General features: G+C 37.5%; 1 long non-coding RNA gene across 1 annotated transcript in view; it reads right to left on the reverse strand.

The window, feature by feature from the left end:
- Positions 1-6,991: 6,991 nt before the first annotated feature.
- LOC123539390 (uncharacterized) overlaps positions 6,992-23,757 on the reverse strand; it is a 34,198-nt gene continuing 17,432 nt past the window's right edge. Inside the window, exons 3-5 of the long non-coding RNA XR_006683967.2 lie at positions 22,257-22,463; positions 15,845-15,957; positions 6,992-7,864 (exon numbers count right to left, since the gene is read on the reverse strand). This is a non-coding gene — a long non-coding RNA (uncharacterized LOC123539390). The remainder of the gene's footprint in view (positions 7,865-15,844; positions 15,958-22,256; positions 22,464-23,757) is intronic.

Consider the following 23,757-nt stretch of genomic DNA (forward strand, 5'->3'; position numbering starts at 1 on the left):
AGAGAAAAGAGTGGGTTTAGCACTGATTTCCCCCATCTATCCAGACTTCTACAAAAAAGTTGTAACAGCTTCCCCCTTGCAAGGAGGGCTCAGGTGATCTAAATTTTTAAGTACGTCAGCTTTACAAAATACCGTATGTACCTGAAGACATTACGATGGAGATGTCACTTGCAGAGAACATATTATGTTGTGAAGAGAAGTTGTAGAGGTTCGTACTTCATGTGGAGATGTCATTACTCGCAGAAAAACAGGTGCATACTTTAATATAAGTTGCCAGTAAGTTACTTTCAATGAACTCAAGTACTTCACTTTGAAATGTTTTCAGTTACTTTCAGAGAACAGGGTAGATTTTCGTGGGAAGTTTCCAGGTGTTTTTTTTGCAGAAAGATTAGTGCTGAATTCATTCGAGACGTTATCATTACCAGCAGAGATTGATGTGGATTTTTTGTCAGTTACTTGCAGGGAACTGGTTAGTACTTCATGTGAAGAAGTTGTCACTTACTTGCAAAGACTGGAATTAGCATTTAGGAAATTCAATATTGATGGAATTACTAACTGCTGTACCTGATGAAAATACAGTTAAAAAGCTGTCTGATGACAGCACGCTAGACTATTCAAAGGCTCGTCAATAAAATGGATTTTAGAATAGTAATGTTACAACTATGTTATGGTAAGGGTCAAAATTATAAAACAAGTACTTACAATGGCAGAAATGTGTATGCAGTATTTACACACTAAGTACAAAAAGGGCATAGTTCTGTTGTAATACAAGTCTAAGATACGTGACCTTGTACACTGACCCTTAACATAGCTTTGTAGTTTCAATTCAACAGCCTTTAAAGTTAATGCTTAAAAGATCTTAAGTTGCATGCAAAACCTCAGTATGAACTAAGTAGACAGAGGTGTATAATTCTGTTAAAATACAATTCAGAGTTATTGGACTTGGCCCAGTGACTGTATGCAATGACCCAAAGACGTGTGAAGTTTCAATACAATAGCACCCCATCCCCAAGTACTTACAAAGGTCTATGAACACCTAATTTTCGAAGTGATTTCATGGAAACAAATATTCTGACCAATTTTCATTAAGATTGGATCAAAAATGTGGTCTCTTTATAATAAATGTTCGCTGAAAAGAATGGAAGAAGTTTAATGAAATTCTACCAAATGGTAAGTTTGTTATGTACAAATATGTGGATTTTTAAACAAGAGGGTCAAGATGGCCCTAGGTCGCTCACCTGATAAACACACCATAACAGTGTAAACATGTTTGACATAGTGATTTCATGGAAACAAATATTCTGACCAATTTTCATTAAGATTGGATCAAAAATGTGGTCTCTTAAGTATAAACAAGCATTTTCTTCAATTTGACCTAGTGACCTAGTTTTTGAGCTAAGATGACCTACATTGGAATATGATCTAGATTTGATCAAGGCAATCATTCTGACTAAATTTCATCAACCTCAATTAAAAAATACAGCCTCTATCGCATACAAAAATTTTTTCTTTGATATATCCTAGCGACCTAGTTTTTGACCCCAGGTTACCCATATTCAAACTTTCCTTTATTTCATCAAGGCAATGATTCTGACCAAAATTCATGACGATCAATTGAAAAATACAGCCTCTATCGCATACACAAGGTTTTTCTTTGATTTGACCTCGTGACCTAGTTTTTGACCCCAGATGACCCATTTTCGAAACTGGCCTAGATTTCATCAAGGTTATCATTCTGACAAAATTTCATGAAGATCAGTTGAAAAATACAGCCTCCATCGCATACACAAGGTTTTTCTTTGATTTGACCTAGTGACCTACTTTTTAACCCCAGATAACCCATTTTCCAACTCGGCCTAGATTTTATCAAGGTAATCATTCTGACCAAAATGCATTAAAAATAAAATGCAAAATACAGCCTCTATCGCATACACAAGGTTTTTCCTTGATATGACCTAGTGACCTAGTTTTTGACCCCGGGTGACCCATTTTCGAACTTGGCCTAGATTTCATCAAGGTAATCATTCTGACAAAATTTCATAAAGATCAATTGAAACATACAGCCTCTATCGCATACACAAGGTTTTTCCTTGATTTGACCTAGTGACCTAGTTTTTGACCCTGGGTGACTCATTTTCAAACTTGGCCTAGATTTCATCAAGGTAATCATTCTGACAAAATTTCATGAAGATCAATTGAAAAATACAGCCTCTATCGCATACACAAGGTTTTTCCTTGATTTGACCTAGTGACCTAGTTTTTGACCCCAGATGACCCATTTTCGAAATGGCCTAGATTTCATCAAGGTAATCATTCTGACCAAAGTTCATGAAGATCAGTTGATAAATACAGCCTCTATCGCAAACACAAGCTAAATGTTGACGGACGACAGACAGACTACAGACGACGTACATCGAGCGATCAGAAAACAATTAAAGGAAATCCAGATGAAATTGTGTACACAACCACATTGTGGTGATCTAAATTCAGTTCAAGTTTTATAGTTCTATGTCAAATATATCAGAAGTTACGAAGCAGAAATTGCCACATTTATATCACCCTATATAGTTAACACTAGAAACTTCTAAGGGCCATAACTCTGACGTTACTTGGGCAATCTGACTGAAACTTGACAGGCCGCAGAACCTCATATACATATATTATATGAAAGTTTTATTTAAATATTCCCAACAACATCCTAGAAATGGCTCTGGACGGACGGACAATACCAAAACTTTATCCCCCAGACTTCGTCGGGGGATAATAAAAGTAAACAATTAATTGTTCAAATGTGAAGTTTAAGCACTGGGACATAACTGCAGTTGCATAAAAACAGACATTTAACAGTTCTCTAAAAATGATGCGTGTTTAAAGATGTGAACTGTCCAGAGTTATGGCCCCTTCATGAAGTCCCTTTCCAGAATTCAGTACCTATGTGAGCAAATTGATGATGCTTTGATAGACATATATGTATGTTTTATATGCTGTTTAACATTTAACCTGCTAAATTTCTAAAATGGACTGGTCCGTCGTTCAATTTGGGCAGTACCATTTATTATTCTAAGGGGTGTTCACAGAAAATTTACTGACTGAATAGCTAACAGAGCAGACCATGATCAGACTGCAAAGATGTACAGGCTGATCTTGGTCTGCACTGGTCACAAAGGTAGAATCACTTTTATATTGTTGACAGAGTAATATCCCCTGTCATACATGTGCACACTGGCACTATAATTTTATTCAAGTATTCAAAGTCTCACTTGAATATCTTCGATAGCGTTCAAGATATTTGATACTACAAAAAAGGTATAACCAATGCCGACGCCAATGCCATGGTTAGTAGTATAGCTGTCCATATTCGTCGGGCTAAAAATTAACAGACGAACCAGGCATTTGAAGTCGTACTATGAAATTTTTAATATTTAAGGTAGGGGGGCTACTTTTTGTGGATTTCATGGTTTCATCAACACACTGAACAATTGAAATTGCCATTCCTTTTATCTTCTAAAAGTTGAAATCTGCATATTCATTTTCCCGTACAATGGAGCCAATACTAAGAATATCCTGCCCCCAAAATTAAATGATATCCCTTTGGGAACAACTATGTGCAGTGAAATAAATCTGTTAATGCAGTAGAGATGTTGAAAGTTTCTTACAAATACTAATACTATATGAGCCGCACCATGAGAAAACCAACATAGTGGGTTTGCGACCAGCATGGATCCAGACCAGCCTGCGCATCCGCACAGTCTGGTCAGGATCCATGCTGTTCGCTTTTAAAGCCTACTGCAATTGGAGAAACTGTTAGCAAACAGCATGGATCCTGACCAGACTACTGGACTGGATCCATGCTGGTCGCAAACCCACTATGTTGGTTTTCTGATGGCGCGGCTCATATATTCTTCATCTGAGAGTAAAGTAACAAATGCTGTTGAAATGTTGAAAGACAGCATTGCTCTACCCTTCAGCCTTGTCACTTACATAAATAAATGAATACCAGTAGAACATGGCTGTTGAATAGTTGAGCATTGCTGACCTCCATCAGCACATGTCAGCTGAATGAAAATAAGTTGAACAAGAGCCATGTTAGACATGGCTAATCCCCCCACCGGGCATATTATAATTGAAGGCTAAAGTTCCTGGCAAGTTTGTGTCTGAAAGTATTAATTTTGGGGAAAGCTTTGAAGAACCGTTTAGTTGTGGTCCGCATCAGGGGTTTTAAAGATGTGGAAGAAAGAATAAGTAAGCTTTCATGCAGGAATGGCTAAAGTCTTCAGGAAGAGGCAAACTTGTGGTGTGCTCGTTTCAACAGAGAATGCAGGGAAACTATCAAGAAGCTTGGTATGTATCTAAATTATTAACACTAGAACCCTGCACCCAAATCTTCTGTTGAAGGTGCCACCTCGGGAAGGCAGTCACAGGCATTACACAAGCAAGAACTAAACAAAATTTGGAAGAAAAAACAACAATTGGAAAAACAGTATGTCCCCATGTGGGACAATAATTCAAATAAATATATGAAAAAGGGGAATAACTCAAAAAATAGGCGGGGTAGAGTTATTGTTTTTCCACACTGCACTTCCTCCCAGTGTTCTATCAGTGTATGAAGTTTGAAGAAAATCCCTCCAGTACTTTTGAGGTATGCTCCGGACAAAGATCGTTGCGGACACACGGAGAGCACTTCTAATATCCCCCTTCACCTTTGTGAAGAATGCTCATTGGAAAATCCGTTGCTGTAGAAATTCTTGAAAAAAAACTGATATATTTTTTTTAAAAAATATGAAAAAGGGGAATAACTAAAAAAATAGGCGGGGTAGAGTTATTGTTTTTGCACACTGCACTTCCTCCCAATGTGTTCTATCAGTGTATGAAGTTTGAAGAAAATCCCTCCAGTACTTTGAGTTATGCTCCGGACAAATTTTTTTAAGAAAATATGATAAAGGGAAATAAATCAAAAAATAGGTGGGGTAGAGTTAATTGTTTTTGCACAACGCACTTCCTCCCAATGTGTTCTATCAGTGTATGAAGTCTGAAGAAAATCCCTCCAGTACTTTTGGAGTTATGCTCTGGACAAAGATTGGGCAACGGACACACGGACGGACGGAGAGCATTTCTAATATCCCCCTTCGCCTTTGGCAGGGGGATAACAAGAGCACCGCCTTGCGGGTGCTGACGTTCATCTGATTTTTTTTGTATAATAGAAAAATTATATACCTACCCATGATTTTCTAAGTCCAAAAAGAGCCATAATTCTTGCAAAAAGCAGGATGGAGTTATGTCTCTTGATGTACAGAGTCAGCTTATGATGGTGAACAACTGTTGCAAGTTTCAAAGCAATAGCTTGAATAGTTTAGGAGAAAAGCTGACCTAAACATAAAACTCAACCAATAAATCTGATATTTTCAAAAAGAGCCATAATTCTTGCAAAAAGCAGGACAGAGTTTCTTGCTGTACATGGTCAGCTTATGATGGTGAACAAGTGTTGCAAGTTTTAAAGAAATAGCTTTGATAGTTTATGAGAAAAGCTGACCTAAACATAAAACTTAACCAAGAAATCTGATTTTCTAAGTCCAAAAGGGGCAATAATTCTTGAAAAAAGCAGGATGGAGTTACATTTCTTGATGTACATGGTCAGCTTATGATGGTGAACAAGAGTTGCACGTTTCAAAGCAATAGCTTTGATAGTTTAGGAGAAAAGTTGACCTAAACATACAACTTAACCAAGAAATCTGATATTTTCTAAGTCCAAAAGGGGCCATAATTCTTGCAAAAAGCAGGACGGAGTTATGTTTCTTGCTGTATAGGGTCAGCTATTGATGGTGAACAAGTGTTCCAAGTTTCAAAGCAATACCTTTGATAGTTTAGGAGAAAAGCTGACCTAAACATAAAACTTAACCAGGCAACGCCGACGCCGACGCTAACACCAATCAAGTGATGACAGTAACTCATCATTTTTTTTTCAAAAAATCAGATGAGCTAAAAAGGGGAATAATTTTGTAAAATTGCTAAACAGGGTTATGGAACCTGTAAAATGCATATCAGTTCATGAAAGTGGACAATGGTGTTAAGTTTCAATCCATTCCTATTAATGGGTACTGAGATACCAGCTTACATACAGAAACTTAACCAAAAACTGCCGAGTCGAAGGGGCATAATTTTGTAAAAATGCAAAGTGGAGTTATGGAACCTGTGCACTGCATGTCAGATCATGATAGTGAACAAGTGTGTGAATTCAATCTGAATCCATTCCCATTAGTGGGTACTGAGGTACCAGTCGAAAAATAGGCATTATTTGATTTGCAATGCGATGTCGATGTAAAAACAACGAACTTGACTGCGCAATGTACCGAGAGAAATGCAAATGTTTCTATCTAGGAACACAGTGAGGCACCACATTGATTCTATTCTATAATGGGAAAAACATAACTCTGCCTAGTGGTATTTTTGTCACTGACCACTCCAAGGTGTTGCCCCACTTTGTTCCATTGTTTCATTCTTTTTTCATAAGTTCAGAAACCGGCCTGTGCTGACCATTGGTTGCATGTTTGGATTGGTGATTCTTTTTTTTATTATTGGATCAAATGCACTATGAACTAATGAATGAATTTGTCCTTATTCAACGACAGTTGCAAGAAACTATCACATATACATAAACACACTCACACAAAGTTCCAGACTATCACAAAATACGCCCATCTTTAAATTTGGCCTAATGCTTAATTTGGCCGAGATATTATGTCCACAAACATTGTCAGAAAGTTTGGTGAAGATCGGATGATAACTGACTTAAAGAGCGAACATGCTGTGGACGCTGCCCGCCCACCACAGGTGTTCACGTAATACACCATACTTTCAGACGGGCGTATAAAAAGGAAAAGTGCTTTTACTCACACCAGAATTGGTGGCATTAACATGTCACAGGGCAATGTTTCAAAACCAGGTACATGATTGAGCAAAGATTAAGGTCAGTGACAAATACAATAAAGAAAACAACACTTAAAATTTTAATACAAAGACTGCCTTGGTTTTGAGTGCCTTGGTTGTGAGCGCACATACAGAGTCGAAAATGAGCCAACTGGTGTTATTTTGTCATTGACCATTGATCAACTAACTGATGTTACAGCAGTGTTTATGCCAAAATTGTTAGAAGACACTGAAAGCTAACTAACAAGGATCTTGTCAACTATAATATCTCATGCGAGTGCGATGGAGCAAATAAAAGATGGAGAACGTTGTTAAGTACAACATCAAAATTCGTATTAATGCTAGGGTTCTTAATACCATAAAATAAATTGTAACATTATTGTTAACATGCTGGTGTTGATCTTTTCAGTATTCTATCTTAAACCACAACTTGGTCTTTAATGTTTAATGTCTATTTCACTGTCACACTTGAACATCCTTTAATGATACATTCAGTAAGTGTTAAGGTCAATAATGAACCATCAAATTTGCACTTGATCTTAATATTTTTAATGCCTTTTTCACTTTCACAACTGAACATTCTCTAATGTCATGTTCAGTAAGTTTAATAAATTATCTTTATCTTTGTATCTTTCCAGCTTGCCAGTAGACCCATGGTAGCATTCAGTCTGCGATCAATTATTACTAACAGGAATATATCATTGATAAGTTATTTCTCTGATCTTTTTTTCTGACCAGAGAGAAACAATTGCTCTGAATCTGTGCTATTTTGTGGAAAATTCAACACTTGACTCGCACTGGTATCCTCGGCCCTTCTATTGGCTGCCAGAAAACGGCGAGAAACTTGGTTTGATCAGTGCATTTTGTCTTCATGCCACGTCGACAGTCAATGACTTCGTGAAAAAATTCCATGGGAAGCAGCTTCAAGCAAGGGACACAACTGAAAAAATGCAAGAAAATTGATACATGATTAACAAACAGGGCTGGTTAGATTTTGATTCAAAATATTAGTCTGTGGCCCACATTATATGGGAAATATATATATATACAAGCAAATTCGATGAATTGGTATCCCCCGCCGAAAGGGTTTGTGGTCAGGAATGGCAAAAAAATATATCCTGCAAAAAGTTAAGGATGTTACAAAGAAGCAAAAGAAGCAAATAATTTCATTTGTCAAAATCAATTTAACAGAAAATGAATGCTATTTTTTGGTTGGGGGAGGGGTGGGGGGCAGCGGGGGTGACTGGGTGAGGGTACAAAACATCGATTATTGTCATTGATCATCGATGTTGATTATAAATATTGAAATAGGGATGGAAAAAAAAAAAAGAAAAAAAAAAAAATGAGGGGGGGGGGGCGGCGGTGGGGTGATGACTGGGTGGAGGAGTGAGGTGGGGGAACAGTACAACTTTGCATGTTGATAAATATTCATGGAAGTTTGAAAAAATAATAATAAAAAGGAAAGAATTTTTTTTTGGGGGGTGGGGGGGTGTGGGGAGGGGTTGGTCGGGGAGGGGGTGTGACGAAATCAAGGTGGTGACCAGGTGTGGGTACACAACTTCACATGTTTATAATAAATGTTCACGGAAAAGAATGAAAGAAGTTTTATGAAATTCTACCAATTGGTTGGTTTATGTACAAATCTGTACATTTTCAAACAATTAAAGGGCAATAACTCTAAGGAAAATTGACCAATTGAAAAAAAAAATGACAGACATCATCGAAGAATGTTGATTCATATTTATTTTAAGTTTCATGAAATTCTACCAGCTTGTTACTGAGAAATGGCTGCAGACGTGGATTTTTCATTAAATCAAGGGCAATAACTCTAAGGGAAATTGACCAATCCAAAATAAAACTTGATGGGCATCATTGCAGTATGTTGGTTCATACTTATTTCAGGTTTCATGAAATTCTACCTGCTAGTTACTGAGAAATGGCTGCGGACGGACATTTTTGGGCATTTTTCATTAAATCATGGGCAATAACTCTAAGGGAAATTGACCAATCCAAAAAAAACTTGACGGGCATCATCGCAGTATGTTGGTTCATGTTTATTTCAAGTTTCATGAAATTCTACCTGCTAGTTACTGAGAAATCGCTGCGGACGGACGCATGGACGTGACGGACGGACAACGCCATTTCAATACCCCCCTCCCGATTTCATCGGCGGGGGATAATAATGTTTCGATTTTACCATAAAGGATTTTGTGTTCATAATCCTTTCCTCATACGTTCAGTGTATACTAAGTCTTCTAAAATGCCAAAATACAACCCTAAAAGTCAATCAACGGTTAGCTAAATTACCTGTTAAATGTTTCAAACATCTGGGCCCAAATGGTTACTCAATTTGCAAATAAAAGTATAAGCATGTTTGTTGTTTTCTGTTTAAAAGTACTTATAAATATTATTGCATGACTTTACATAGTTACATTGCCAGTTCATAGTTCATGCCCTATGACCAGTCCATAATTCAGAGCTCCAGATAAGCTTTTGGTGCAATTGGGTATTGGAGATCTGAATTGGGTATAAATAATCATTACCCAGCCTTTTCAGATGCAACTGAGTATTTTCACCAATCTCACACAAACAACTGAGTATTTTTTGCTTACAGTATACATGGTATATTATCATAAGCCAGAATTGACTAACTACACTGAAGTACTATAATAGCACCCTTCAATTTTTAATACAAAAACGTATTTAAAATTGTAATGAAATGTGCTTAATTAAAACAGTATTGTCTTCTTTTAAATTGTTTTTACGTGCCTGTGATCAATGTAAACATGTGTATGGTACCAAAGATATTTTTCTCCAATCATTTAATGTATTCTGAGATACTTTTGTTCCATACTGTTGTTTTCTTTTTCACTTTTCATGCAGTCAGAGATCAATTCGTCAATATCCCGAATGATGCGTTCACCGCAATATGCGTTCTCCCATAAGATGTCATCCAGTATCGGTGACATTACATTGTCACAAACTGTTGAACAGCAAAAATACAAATTTGTTAGTCTGTGTTGCAACAATGTTTTTCTCTGCTCTCTTTTACATTTTATCGGCATAAAGAAAATTGTTTACAAAGTGTCCAAATAACACTGATCAGCTGATTGAATGGTCCTGTGATTTTTCCGATAAATTGCAACCTGTTTTGTGGTAACGTATAACCAGTCAGTTGTCTAGCGTTAAAGTCTCGTACCCATTCTAGTAATAATAAGGAAAATGCGATACGTAAGCGATTTTTTATGAATTGGGTATTAGGAAATTTAATTGCTTTTTAGTACGCACACTATTTGAATTCAATTGGGTTTTCTGCAATTTTAATTGCGTAAATACGCAAATACGCAGCTTATCTGGAGCTCCGGTCCATATTCAACAATACAAAACTGAAAATTAATTCCTGGTGTCATGTAATGAATCACTTCTTGAATGGCTCTGTCATTTGCATCTCAGGCAATAGATTTGACTATTGATTTGCAAGGCATTTAGTAAGTGTATAATAGTTGTTACAAAATTGTTTCATATGTCTAAATACAATCTAAAATTATTAATTTAGGCAGGTATAAAACAACAGCTATCAGAGGACAGCAGCACTCGACTATTCAACAGCCTTGTTAATTTAATTAATGTTAAATTTGAAAAGGGGGCAGAGTTTTGTAACAAGAGGGCCATGATGGCCCTGTATCGCTCAGCTGAGTACCATTGCTCAAAATGATATGATAAAGTTTTTCCATAGAGCACATAGGCATACACATTAGATATCATCACGATAACCATTTTCTTGTAACAATCCCTTTTGACCTAGACAGGGCCAATTTCCATACCAAGTTAGAGGGTCCTAGGCTCAAATGCTGCATTTTTGATTTTTGTACCAACAGGACTATTCCTCACCTTGGAAGACTTAAATAACATTTAAAACCAATCTCAATGTTAAATGTTCAATCAAGAGTTATCTAATATGACTATTTCTTACCATGGAGACATAAATAACGTTTCAAATCAATCTCATTAGAAGCTGCTAAGGTGTATTCATTTAGATAAAAAAACAAAAGGAGGTAATTTCAGTCAATATGTATCTTCACTGATTGTCCAAGTCCATCTGTTGACATAAATGAAATTTCAGATCAGTATCTTCATTAGTTATGGAGATATACCCATTTTAATATTAAATAAAGGGAGGTAATTTGATATAAAATCAGTCCATAGTTATCTACCCTGATTGTCTCAGTCCAACTAATGACAATAATGAATTTCAAATAAGTCTATAAGTACTTACTGATATAAATCCATTTTGATTACAATCAGGGGAGGTAATCGGATATAAAATAACTCTGTAAGCTACGATTGGATCTGACATATTCTTTACGGAATACAAGATTTATTGTTGCTGAAGATATTTTGGAAGTTTGTATCAAATCAAACAATAAATGAAGTCTCTTTATGGCTGCAAAAGCCAAAATAGCAAATTTTGAACATTTAAGGGGCCATAAATCTGGAACCCATGATGGAATCTGGCCAGTTCAAGAAAGAAACCAAGATCTTGTGGTGATACAGGTTGTGTGCACGTTTGGTTAAAATCGAATCATAAACAAGAGCTGGTCGAACACAAAATGACCCCCTTGATGCATTCAGTAATTGCACAAGGAATAGAAATTACATGCTCACTGTAAACAAAAGTTCTACCAGTCTGGTTTAATCTGACCTTGACCTTTAACCTATCAACCTAACAAGAGATCTCAGAGTGATCTTGGCGCCATCAACTGAGCCATTTTTGAATGTTCCAAATTTCAAGACTAGCTCAAGGTCAAAATCAATGTCAAATTTCATTTCGGTACAAAACAATGTGTATGTGATCCAAATTTGGAAGCTGTGAAGGTAGGTCACTAGATCAATTTCAATGTCAAATTTCAATTCAGAACACATAAATATGCATGCTGTCCAAAATTGAAGCCTGTAGCTTCAGAAATGTGAAAGTAGGTCACTAGGTCAATCTCAAGATCAAAGTTCATTTCAGTACACACAAATATGCATGTGGTTCAAATCTGAAGGCTGTAGCTTGAGAAATGTGAAAGTAGGTCACTAGGTCAATACCAAGGTCAAAGTTTTTTTCAGTACACAAACCTATGCATGTGGTCCAAATTTGAAGGTTGTAGCTACAGAAATATGAAAGTAGGTCATTAGGTCAAGATCAAGGTCAACTCATGTCAAGGTTCATCTTGCCATTCAAAACTATACATGTGGTCCAAATTTGAATGATGTAGGTTGTGGACATGAAGATTTTAAGTTTTTCCCTATATAAGTCTATATGAACTATGTGACCCCTGGGGCGGGGCCATATTTGACCCTACAGGAATAATTTGAACAAACTTGGTAGAGAACCACTAGATGATGCTACATTACAAAGTATCAAAGCCATAGTCTTTGTGGTTTGGACAAGAAGATTTTCAAAGTTTTTCCCTATATAAGTCTACGTAAACCTTGGACCCCCAGCGGGGAGCCATATTTGACCCTAGGGGAATAATTTGAACAATCTTAGTAGAGAACACTAGATGATGTCATACACAAAATATCAAAGCCCTAGGCCCTGTGGTTTTTGGACAAGAGGTTTTTCAAAGTTTTTTCCTATATATGGAGAAGAAGATCAGAAACCATTCAACTGTTCCTGGCCAATGTGCCCTTGACCTTTGACCTAATGACCTCAAAAATCAATAGGGGACACCTGCTGGTCATGGTCAACCATTTGTGACCCTAGGCCTAAGCGTTCTTGAGTTATCATCCGGAAACCATTTAACTGTTCAGGGTCAAAGTGACCTTGACCTTTAACATGCTGACCTCAAAATCAATAGAGGTAATCTGTTGGTCGTGACCAATCTCCCTATCAACTTTCATGATCAAGTGTTCTTGAGCTATCATCCGGAAACTGTTTTACTATTCAGGGTCACTGTGACCTTGACCTTTGACCTACTGATCTCAAAATCAATAGGGGTCATCTGCTGGTGATGACCAACCTCCCTATCAACTTTCATGACCCTAGGCCCAAGCGTTCTTTAGTTATCATCCGGAAACAGACTGGTCTACATTCCGACCGACCGACTGACATCTGCAAAGCAATATACCTCTCCTTTGAAGGGGGGCATAATAAAGCTGCTTTTATGCAGACAAGGTCAAAACAGCTACTTCTGGCCCTTTCAGGGGCCATAACTCTCGAAACCATAATGGGATCTGGCCAGTTTAAGAAAGGAACCGAGATCTTATGGTGACAAGTTTTGTGCAGGTTTGATTAAATTCAAATCATAAGCTGCTGTGCAGACAAGGTCAAAATAGCTAATTCTGGCCCTTTCAAGGGCCATAACTCTGGGACCAATAATGGAATCTGGCCAGTTCAAGAAAGGAATCAAGGTCTTATGGTGATACAATTTGTATGCAAGTTTGGTTTTAATAAAATCATAAATGAAGCTGCTACTGTGCATACAAGGTCAAAATAGCTAATTCTGGCTCTTTCAAGGGCCATAACTCTGGGACCAATAATGGAATCTGGCCAGTTCAAAAACGGAATCAAGATCTTATGGTGATACAATTTGTATGCAAGTTTGGTTTTAATAAAATCATAAATGAAGCTGCTATTGTGCAGAAAAGGTCAAAATCGCTAATTCTGGCCCTTTCAGGGGCCATAACTCTGGAACCCATAATGGGATCTGGCCAATTCAAAAAAGGAAACAAGATCTTATGGTGATAAAAGTTGTGTGCATGTTTGGTAGAAATCTAATCTTAATTAAAGCTGCTATTGTGCAGACGAGGTCAAAAGGCAGACGGTCCACTATTATAGGTCAGTGGGCCAACAGCCAAAGAGCCATTTTTTAAGGGGCCATAAATGACCAACAATGGCCCTGAATCACCTGCTGGTCAACCAAAATGGCCCCTTAGGCCCTGCGAGTCATTTACTGCAATACTGTTTACAGCTGAAGCCCAAATGACAGGAACAACGAAGGGAAGAAATTCAAAAAAAAAATTCTAGGTCCAAAAAAAATCCTTACAAGGTACAGGTATGTCAAAATATACCTACAAGTTGGAGGTACCATTCATGTTGTACCACATAAAAGTGGTCTTGGTTTTTCCCTACAGCCAATAATAAAAAAGTTTTAACATAAGCTATTTATAGTAACATTAAAGGGAAATAATTCAAAAAAAAAAAAATTTATTGTAAGTGAACAAAAATGGGATCTGCCAAATAAAAACAAGAGCACTTGCAGCAATGCAGAGCAATATACACAAAGCAAAAGTCATATATGACCTTGACCCCAAAGTGTGACCTTGACCTTGAAGTGGGTCATTCGAAACATGCGCTCTGCACGTTGTCTCGGTGAGGTGAACGTTTGTGCCAAGTTTTCTTGAAATCCTTCAAGCAGGTCGAGTTATAGAGTGGACAGGAAACAATCTGATATGACCTTTGACCCCCTAAGTTTGACCTTGACCCTGAAGCGAGACATCCAAAACATGGGCTCTACACGTCGTCTTGAGGTGGTGAACATTTATGTCAAGTTTCTTTGAAATCCTTCAAGGGGTTCAAGAGTACAGAGCGGACACAAAATAGCAGACGGACGGACAGACGGTATAACATAATACGTCCCTTCGGGCGTATAAAAATATTCCTTTAAAGATATCATTGGGACCTTCATTTCCCTACCAGATGAAAACATTCCAAGTGCTCGCCTGTACAACAAGTCAGGTTTTCAATAGAGGTAAATAAATGAGGAAAATTAATGACTTGAACAGTATCAAAATATTTTTTTACTTGAAATTCTCACGCAAACAATGCATTTTACCTCCGACAGCAAGTCCAGCTATGAAAAAAAAACATGTCCGTGAGCTATCATAGGAGACAATGCACTTCAATGTTGAATTAAGCGGAAAAAAAACAGGCATAACTGAGGAAACTTGAGCTATCACTTGAGTGATTAACACCACTGATGTGGATTATGATGTTGGACACAAGCTTGAATCAGTATAATCTATTTCAAGTAATAGCAGGGAAGGTTCTGCATCTAGTCACACTAAAATACAATGTCACTATGAGCAAGTAGTAGTACAGTAAGTATCAAATGAATATCTTACGTCATGAAGATACTGGACTTCATCATAAAAACTTTAATCTTATTTCTAAGTAAACAAGAGCTATCACTAATGGTGACAAATGCCCCCGCAGCACCTTGACCTTTGACCTGGTGACCCCAAAGTCAGTAGGGGTGGTGTACTCAATAAGTACTATCAGCATGTGAAGTTTGAAGGTCCTGGGTGAAGTGGTTCGCATGTAAAGTGCCTTCATGCAAAAAGTTAACGTTGGCCCCTGTGACCTTGATCTTTGGCCTGGTGACCCCAAAGTCAGTAGGTTTGGTGTACTCATAAAGTACTATAAACATGTAAAGTCTGAAGGTCCTGGGTGAAGTGGTTTGCGAGTAAAGTGCCTTCATGCTAAAAGTTAACGTTGGCCCCTGTGACCTTGATCTTTGGCCTGGTGATCCCAAAGTCAGTAGGGTTGGTATACTCAACAAGTACTATCAGCACGTGAAGTTTGAAGGTCCTTGGTGCAGTGGTTTGCGAGTAAAGTGCCTTCATGCAAAAAGTTAAAGTTGTGACGAACGAACGGATGGACAGTTGAAAACTAATATGCCTCCCTTCGGGGGCATAAAAAGGTGCATAATTCTGACGATACTGCAGGTGGAGTTACATAGCCTAACATACTATTGAACATTATCAGTATTCACCAGTACAGCATGTTTTAATTGAATATTAATTAATGAAGAAAATATTGGAAAACAAAGCCTTGACTAACACGGATGCATAAGGCCAGGGCAAGTCTAACAGCCCTCCTTATTCTTTGAATAGTCAAGCTAAAAACACAGTAGATTTCTGTAGAACTTACATGCATTTGCCGATATTTTATCCGTCAGTTTGGTCTTGGTTTGCAGGAATGAATCTTGGAACAGGGGCATCTGTATTATGTTGGCTATGACCTCCATGAACCCTACGACAGATCTGTAATTCAATATATGTACACAAATTTAATGATTTAAACAATTAATATTGTTTTATTTCCTCAAGGTGTGCAATTCCATTTTTAAGTTCATGCAAGCTCTTGGGATCCATTGTGTTTGACAGTTTTTTTAACCGTTTCACTTAATTTTCTCACATACTTTTTTTGTATATATAATATTATACAGTAAACCCCGCTTATAACGAACAGCTAGGGACCTCTAAAATTGTTCCTTATAACCGTGGTTCCTTATCCGTATAGCGAACTAGTTCCTTGTAACCAAGGTTTGTATAACAAACACAATTTGTATAACGAACACTATTTGACTGACATTTCATAAGGGCTATGTGTTCACACTCCAGGCCGACCTTGAATCTTTATGTGAGGAAGTTGCTTTTCTAGTACCGGTAATTATCCTGGAGAGATGGTAAGGTAAACTGCCTGCAGCATGTATATGACTGAAAGAGTGTTGAAACGCGGCGTTAAACCTAAACCAAGCCAAAATGTTCGTCAGTAATAATGACCGTAATTTATGTTTACAGTATAACCTGTACTAACGGTCACCTCCAATCAGCGGTCACCTCCGTTCAGCGGTCATTTTATGACACCCCCGACGGATTTTCCTCTATTTCATCACTTTATTCAGTGGCCACCTCCCATCCGCGGCCAGCGGCCATCGAAATTGCCTCCCAACCACCGTATTTGACCCCTTTCAGCGGCCATGTTTCTTCCAGAACCAATTATTTTTAGGCGATAATCGCCGAAGATACCCGATTTTTGAGAAACATATGATTGCTAAGTTTCGCATGACTTCACCACAAGAACGACAAAATGACATGAGCTTCTCAATTAAAACTGATAACCAAAGGTGTGATCCCCTTTTTGTTACGATCAAATGGCCAGTAATTATCGGCAATTAGCATGTCACCTTGTGTCAATTTTGTTGTTCACAGTTTGATCTCGGTTAAAGATAATACTCGGTATCTAATTAGTAGCATAATATTTGTGATTCTTTTATGCCCCCGGCATCTACTGATGCGGGAGGCATATAGTGATTGTCCTGTCCGTCCGGACCATTTCGTCTAGCATCAATACCCCTTACTGGAATGACTTGATACTAATGCAGATGTAACCTGTGACCATTCCTCATCTTCAGACATCACCTGACCTCAGTTTGACCTTGACCTTTACCTCATTTTAGACTTGGGTTGCTTTATATGGGCCATCTCTTGGTTAACCAAATGGGACCGTTTCGTCTAGCATCAGTACCCCTTACTAGAATGACTTGATGCTAATGCAGATGTAACCTGTGACCATTCCTAATCTTCAGACATCACCTGACCTTAGTTTGACCTTGACCTCATTTTGGATTCGGTTGCTTTATATGGGCCATCTCTTGGCTAACCAAATGGGACCGTTTCGTCTAGCATCTGAATACCCCTTACTAAAATGACTTGATACTAATGCAGATGTAACCTGTGACCATTCCTCATCTAAAGACATCACCTGACCTCAGTTTGACCTTGAACTTGACCTCATTTTGGACTTAGGTTGCTTTGTATCGACAAGGATGCCACCGGGGGCATCACGCGTTTAATGAACTCAGCTTCTTGTTGTTTTCTTTCATCAAAATACTATTAAATTTATACGAAATTTATTGTGTTTGAAAGAAATATAAACCACTCGATCTTTTACGGATTGAATGGCAATCTTAGATTTTAGCGTAGACAGTAAGCGCGGAGAGTAGCTTCCCTTACCAAAATGGCGAAAATTGTAAACAAACTTGTTTTGAAGTTGGAAAATTGTCTGTAAGAATGTTTGTTGTAAAAAAAACACACACGCCGGAGTTTTATATTGCTAAGAAGACCATTCGTATTGCGAAATGCATGTCAATGTATCCTGGTAAAATTATAATAGAAAACCGAAAATGAAATGGGCCTAAAGGCTAAACTGGTCATAAGTCTGAAAAAAACATATACTGGCTGCACCTCCGATCAGCAGTCACCTGGCTTAAGTGGCCAAATTGTCTGTTTCCCCTGGCTGGCTGCTTAAGACAGGTTAGACTGTATTTTTTGTTGTCATTTCTATCTTCTTTTTAGAGAGCGCTACATGATGACTATAAGATATGTTGCAGTTACTCCCCCTTACCTTGCTCGACTGCATGTTATATGAATAATTATCAATACTAATATAAAATAAATGTTCAATTTTTTTATTATTACAAAAATGTTAAATTAGACTACCCATTAAAAATTAAAATTAGGGTATTTATGACATACAGTGTATTACGACTAAACAACGGCGCCATACATACGGATTAAAGTGTAAATTATACCTATACTTTTGCTATTGTCCATTTTAGCACCTGCTATAATTTTTACAATTGAAAATTTGGTAAACTGGACTGTTTGCCATTGTTAATCACGTGTAATTAGCACATTTATTTAGGATTTTCGTTCACTATAATTATTAACATGAAATACCCAATACATGTAGCTGTTGAACATAATCCTGAGTAAATATAGTCTACTATCATTTAGTATTTGGTAATTTGATGATATTATATATTTTCTTTTTATCCTATCCGTGAATTAACAAACTAAAGATCATAGAAATGAAATAATTTGTGTTTATTCATGTGCATGAAAGTGCGTGATAGTGCCGACGTTGCTCTGTCATCAGCAATTCTCAGGTTTATTTCCGGTTTTCAATAATTTTTATTCTTAAATATGTCTGTTCGCTATAACTGAGGGTTTTTTCATTGCATTTCGTACTTTGGGCCTGGAAAAAGTGTTCCTTATAACAGAGTTCCCTATAACCGAGGATTTTTCCATTAAACAAGAGCCATGTTACACATGGCTAATCCCCCCGCCGGGCATATTATAATTGAAGGCTAAAGTTCCTGGCAAGTTAGTGTCTGAAAGTATTAATTTTGGGGAAAGCTTTGAAGAACCGTTTAGTTGTGGTCCGCATCAGGGGTTTTAAGATGTGGAAGAAAGAATGTCAGTAGTGAGGTGGTTTACTGCTAAATTTTATTAATTTTCATGAACAGTATAGCTATGATGTTTTTCTATATGGCTACTGTAAAAAGAAGGAATGGAAAGCTAACAGGGAACAAGAGTGCCAGAATGTCACAATATATGCCCGTCAAAGCAAATTTCTTTACTCTAGCAGCTGTATTTGCAAATGGAATGTTAATTTTGTGGTTGTTTAGTAATCATTGTAAGTCTTTTGTTTTTTAAAGTCCACAAAAAAACTCCTTACCAGGTAGAGATACCTTAAATATAATAAAATACACCTGGAGAGTAACATCTATGTTGTACCACAGAAAAGTGGTCTTGTTTTTTCCCTAGGGTCAATTATAACAAGAGGACCATGATGGTCCTGAATCGCTCACCTCTTCCCACATGACCCAGTTTTGAGTATGACGTCGTTTTTTCTATTATTTGAAATAGTGACCTAGTTTTTGAGCTCATGTGACCCAGAACTTGACCTAGATATTATCAAGATAAAAATTCTGACCAATTTTCATGAAGATCCATTGAAAAATATGGTCTCTAGAGAGGTCGTAAGGTTTTTCTATTATTTGACCTATTGGCCTAGTTTTCGAAGGTACGTGACCCTGTTTTGAACTTTACCTAGATATCATCAAGGTGAACATTCTCACTAATTTTCATGGAGATCCATTGAAAAATATGGCCTCTAGAGAGGTCAAAAGATTTTAATAATTTTAGACCTACTGACCTAGTTTTTGAACGCAGCTGACCCAGTTTCAAACTTGACCTAGATATCATCAAGATGAACATTCAGACCAACTTTCATATAGATCCCATGAAAAGTATGGCCTCTAGAGAGGTCACAAGGTTTTTTTATTATTTAACCTACTGACCTAGTTTTTGATGGCACATGACCCAGTTTCAAATTTGGCCTAGATATCATCATGGAGAACATTCTGACCAATTTTTAAGGAGATCCATTCACAAGTATGGCCTCTAGAGAGGTCTCAAGGTTTTTCTATTTTTAGACCTACTGACCTAGTTTTTGACTGCACATGACCCTGTTTCAAACTAGACCTAGATATCATCAAGATGAACATTCAGACCAATTTTCATACAGATCCCATGAAAAATATGGCCTTTAGAGAGGTCACAAGGTTTTTCTATTACTTGACCTACTGACCTAGTTTTTGATGGCACGTGACCCAGTTTCAAACTTGACCTAGATATCATCAAGATGAACATTCTGACCAACTTTCATACAGATCCCATGTAAAATGTGACCTCTAGAGTGGTCACAAGCAAGTTTACGGACGCACACACGGACGGACGACGGACACCGCGCGATCGCAAAAGCTCACCTTGTCACTTTGTGACAGGTGAGCTAAAAATGTTACAATATAAGTTATTTATAGTAACAACTAAGGGAAGTTAATCTTAAAAAAAAAAAAAAAAAAAAAAAAAAATTGCAAGTCCACACAAAAATCTTTATCAGGTAGAGATTGGTCAAAATGCACCTCAAAATTGGATTTAACACGCTTGTTGTACTACAGAAAAGTGGTCTCGATTTTTCCCTACAACTAGTAATGAAAAAGTTACAATAGAAGCTATTTAAAGTAACAATGAAGGGAAGTAATTCTAAAGAAGGGAACTGCGCATGACACTTCGTCTCATGATGGTGTATAATTGTGCCAAGTTACATCAAAATCCCTCCATGCATGAAGAAGAAATGCTTCGGACAAAGTCATTCTTGTATCTGACCTTTGGCCTCTAAGTGTGACCTTGACCTTAGGCCTAGTGACCTGGATCTTGCGCATGACACTCCGTCTCGTAGTGGTGAACATTTGTGCCAAGTTATATCAAAATCCCTCTATGCATGAAGAAGAAATGCTCCGGACAAGGTTTTTATTCTTGTATCCTTTAACCTCTAAGTGTGACCTTGACCTTCGACCTAGGGACCTGGTTCTTGCGCATGACACTCCGCCTCGTGGTGGTAAACATTTGTGCCAAGATATATCAAAATCCCTCCATGCATGAAGAAGATATGCTCCGGACAAATTTTTTTAAGAAAATATGATAAAGGGGAATAACTCAAAAAATAGGCAAGGTAGAGTTATTGTTCTTGCACACTGCACTTCCTCCCAATGTGTTCTATCAGTGTATGAAGTTTGAAGAAAATCCCTCCAGTACTTTTGGAGTTATGCTCCGGACAAAGGTCGTTGCGGACGGACGGACGGACGCACGAACGGACTTTGACCTCTAAGTGTGACCTTGACCTTCGATCTAGGGACCTGGTTCTTGCGCATGACACTCCTCCTCGTGGTGGTAAACATTTGTGCCAAGATATATCAAAATCCCTCCATGCATGAAGAAGATATGCTCCGGACAAATTTTTTTAAGAAAATATGATAAAGGGGAATAACTCAAAAAATAGGCAAGGTAGAGTTATTGTTCTTGCACACTGCAATTCCTCCCAATGTGTTCTATCAGTGTATGAAGTTTGAAGAAAATCCCTCCAGTACTTTTGGGGTTATGCTCCGGACAAAATGTTTTAAGAAAATATGATAAAGGGGAATAACTCAAAAAATAGGCAAGGTAGAGTTATTGTTCTTGCACACTGCACTTCCTCCCAATGTGTTCTATCAGTGTATGAAGTTTGAAGAAAATCCCTCCAGTACTTTTGGAGTTATGCTCCGGACAAAGATCGTTGCGGACGGACGCATGCACGCACGCACGGAGAGCATTTCTAATATCCCCTTCGCCTTTGGCGGGGGGATAAATAAAGAAGGAATTAGATCGGGGAATTGAAAACTGTTCCTTATAACCGAGTGTTCCTTATAAGTGAGGTTTACTGTATATATATAACATTTTCAATGTATAATATAACTTCCCCATCTGAAGCTAATCCTGGCAAATAACTACAGTCATGTAGCTTGGCAAAGCTGCAATGTAGCTTTCATTTTGAATATGTAATTAAGAAAATCCTATCCTCACTGGCAAAACTAATGTACAGGTAACTCACTGGAAGAATGAGAATGTCTAGGTTTTCAATAAGGTATGTTCTTGTTAGTGTTCTGACACCTAGGCCAAGGCTATGATGATTCTCAGGACAAAAGACTTAAGTGATGGCAGACATCAGAACAAACAAACTTGTAAATTCCATTTGTTAATTTAAACCAGGTAAGAGGGGCTTAAAATGTCAATCAGCCAACCTGCCTTGCCATTTGCGACTTTTGTCTTTTTTCAGCACTCAATCCTTAAAGAGATTCTATTTCTGCAATGTGTAACTTAAACATTTATGTTACCTGAATTATAGTGTTGACTGTACAGATGTGGTTCAAATGAACTCCAGAAAGTTCCAGACAAGATCCAGCTTGAAGTTATTCAATGCTAACTATGTCCCACATTTCCAGCAGCTACTGGTAGTTAGGCGTCTGAGTTAGCTGATCTCATGTTGCTTAATTGTTGTTATAACAGCTTTATTCATCAGTCATTTTTGCCAGTCTCTCCAACTAAATGAAATGTATGCAGAAAGTGAAAGCATGTCAAGAACTACCATGAATAATGTGTTTGCAGGAGTTCTGGTTTCTGCACACTGCAGTTACTTAACCATTACCCTGCTAAATTTCTATATAAAACTTGTCCATCTCTCAATCCGGACAGTACCATTAACTGTTAAAAGGGGTGCTTACCAAAAAGATACTGACTCAATGACGAACAGTGCTGGTCATGACCAGACTTCATGGATGTGCAGGCTGATTTGAGGATCTGCAGTGGTTGCAAAGGCAGGATCAACAGTGTCCAGCATCGTAATTCAAGGTTTAACTCGGTTCTCAAACACACAATGTCATGTGAAATTTAATTATTTTCAAAAGTTTCAGGCATAATTTCTATAGGGAATATCTTTATTAAGTAAACAAAGTTGAGTTATGGTTCATGTACACTGCACTTAATCTTAATGTCATCTTTTAGTGTGTGAAATTTTAACAAGTTCTGTTTGAGGGGACACAATGACTATGCTGTAGCTGCTACATAAAACACGTTAGTTAAATTCTGTTATCAATGATGGGTTTCTCTTTAACACTAGCGGAAAAAAGAAACTGTGCATGGACATATGCTATAACTTAGGAGGTATATAAGAAATCGCAAAAAAAAAATCAACAGGGTTTTATCTGACCTTTATTTAACACCAGCTCAGTTGATATGGTTAATGCATCAGAAAATGACCGGAGAGGGATACACAGCTTACCTGTGTAAAGTTTCAAGCTTTAATTTATAAAATTGAGCGATACATGAACATTTTACACCTGCACAGTTTCTTTTTTCCGCTAGTATATTTATCACAGCTTTGAACATCCGATTCAAAATAACAGTATTAATAAATCCACTGATTTTATTACATCCCTTTATGGTTCTGTCTGTATGAAAGATATGCTTTTTTTACTACACAATTATGTATTATTTTCTATTTTGACAGCCGTTTGTTTTTAACCTAGAATTAAGAGCCTGATGGACCAAATTATTTGTTTTAGAGTCATACTCTTGGGTAGTGTTGTAAATAATGGGAAGTAATTCAACAAAAGCTGTCCATAAGACAGCGCGCTCAACTTTTCTCAGTGCTTGACTCTGAATTAGAGCTTTGCCAGTAAAAAGAAATCCAAGTTAAAAAGGGACATAACTCAAAAGCTTTGGTAGTAACAGATATTTGACTTTATCAAAAACTTTAACCAGAAATTCTAAGTTAACAAGAGCTCATCGAACACGAAATGCCCCCCTTGCAGTCCATATTTGAAGCCTGTAGCTTGA

This window comes from Mercenaria mercenaria, chromosome 18 (assembly GCF_021730395.1).
Source record: "Mercenaria mercenaria strain notata chromosome 18, MADL_Memer_1, whole genome shotgun sequence".
NCBI classification, from domain to species: Eukaryota; Metazoa; Mollusca; class Bivalvia; order Venerida; family Veneridae; genus Mercenaria; species Mercenaria mercenaria.